The sequence below is a fragment of the Euleptes europaea genome, chromosome 6, assembly GCF_029931775.1.
Source record: "Euleptes europaea isolate rEulEur1 chromosome 6, rEulEur1.hap1, whole genome shotgun sequence".
In the NCBI taxonomy this organism is placed as follows: Eukaryota; Metazoa; Chordata; class Lepidosauria; order Squamata; family Sphaerodactylidae; genus Euleptes; species Euleptes europaea.
This window is the reverse complement of record NC_079317.1, coordinates 31,664,368-31,666,427: the sequence shown is the minus strand read 5'-3', so window position 1 is coordinate 31,666,427 and position 2,060 is coordinate 31,664,368. Positions and strand designations below refer to the sequence as shown.

At 44.4% G+C, this 2,060-nt stretch overlaps 1 non-coding gene across 1 annotated transcript; it reads left to right on the top strand.

Moving 5' to 3' along the window:
- The first annotated feature begins 1,023 nt into the window (after positions 1–1,023).
- On the top strand, positions 1,024–1,130 carry LOC130479837 (U6 spliceosomal RNA). The gene has a single exon (XR_008933386.1). It is a non-coding gene; the product is annotated as a U6 spliceosomal RNA (small nuclear RNA).
- The last annotated feature ends 930 nt before the right edge of the window (positions 1,131–2,060 follow it).

Below are 2,060 nucleotides of genomic sequence, written 5' to 3'. Positions count from 1 at the left end.
TATTAACAATACATTGCAGGGGTGTTGGGAACAGGACTGGCATTTTTGCTCAGTTTGCACTTTCAGCCAATCGCTGCACCATCTTACCAGCTTGGGGAGGGTTTCTGATTCTGTATAACTCCATTTTGCCTGGCTGTTCTGTTTTTCAAGACTATGTATGTGCTAGGTACGTTTTGCTTGTATCCACTGGCAAACAGGCAGGGAAGATGGGGAGTGGAGAAAAGGCTTATAATACAAAGGCAACAGCTGCCAGACCATAACCCCACAGAAGGCAGAGGTAAAAATGTGCTATTAGGGGAGGGTAGCGTGGTGTAGTGGTTAAGAGCGGTGGGTAGGAGCGGTGGACTCTAATCTGGAGAACCGGGTTTGATTCCCCACTCCACGAGTGGTGGACTCTAATCTGGTGAACTGGGTTGGTTTCCCCACTCCGATACATGAAGCCAGCTGGGTGACTGTTGGGCTAGTCACAGTTCTCTTGGAGCTTCTCAGCCTCACCTACCTCACAGGGGGTCTGTTGTGGGGAGGGGAAAGGAAGGTGATTGTAAGCTGGTTTGATTTTTCCTTAAGTGGTAGAGAAAGTTGGCATATAAAAACCACCTCCACCTCCACCTCCTCTCCGATAGTCTTAAATGGAGGTAATGTGTATTAAAATATATTTCATAATTGTCACCTTAATAGTCCCAAGGATTTAAAATGTATAAATCAGAACAGACAGTAATCAAATCAACAGCATGATAGCCAAACTATATCCCAAAACAATACAAATTAGTATTGCATATTAATACACATTCAAGAGTTTACATATCAATTTTCACAATATTACAAAATTTCTATAATGCATTTCCCACAAGTAAGAACGCAGGTAAGTATGTATAATTGTCCAAACAATAGTCTTGATATAACTAATGCCAGTTCCGGCTCCTCCGTGTATGAGTGAAACTGATAAGAATAAAGTAATGAAGTCAGACGATGACCAGCAATGCTGAGGAGAGATGAGAAAAAATATGGAACGCTTCACGAATTGTGCTCGCTTCAGCAGCACATATACTAAAATTGGAACGATACAGAGAAGATTAGCATGGCCCCTGCACAAGGATGACAGGCAAATTCGTGAAGCGTTCCATATTTTTTCTCATCTCTCCTCAGCATTGCTGGTCATCATTTGGCTTCATTACTTTATTCTTATCAGTTTCACTCATACACGGAGGAGAAGGAACTGGCAATCAAGAGCAGAAGCCAGGCATTACCCAGTCTTACAGACTATTGGCACATTGTATCACCTTAGAAGAGCCCTGAGGGAATCACGCGAAATGGCCATCTAGTCCAGCATCCTGTTTTCAACCTTGGCCAGCCACATGCATCTGAGAAGTCCATCCAGAGTGCTTGAAGGGCTCCCTTGCTGGTTCTCATCTGCATCTCATATTCAGAGGTATACTCCCTCTAACCAATTAGCTTTCAGCTATGATGCCTAGTACCCTTTGATGGACCTATCCTCTCTGAAGGAATTCTAAATTTCTAGAACACGTTAAGGTCAAAATACAAGTGAAAGTACAGCTATGGTTGGGGGTCATTTAATATTTGCCAACCACCTTTCAATTATTTGATTAAGAACCACTGTCTTACCTGGGGTGGTGGTCCACAATTTAAACAGTTATTGGGCCTTATTGGATCTTGTCTGGACCTAACTGGGCCATCCCATGACATCATGTGCCTCTGCTGGAATTGGTGAGAGGCTTCCTGGGCAGGATAGGTCAGAACTCTGACTCTCAGTTGGGAGCCCACTTTCTCTGATCCCTCCCTTCCCAGAGAAACTACTTGCTATGACCCTGTTGGGCTGTGGTGAGAAATGTCTGGTGCAGAGGACCAGAACACTGACTCCCAGCTGGGCACTGGCTTGGGTCACACAACATGGATCTAACCAGGCTGCATGAGGCCCTCAGTCTGTATGTAGTCCATCCAATTTTATATTATGGTTGGATTGTTTCCTCTGCTCAGACAAGTCACATTTCTGCTTGTGTGGGACTGGGAATTCTCAACACTTTCCCCTTCCATCTGCAGAC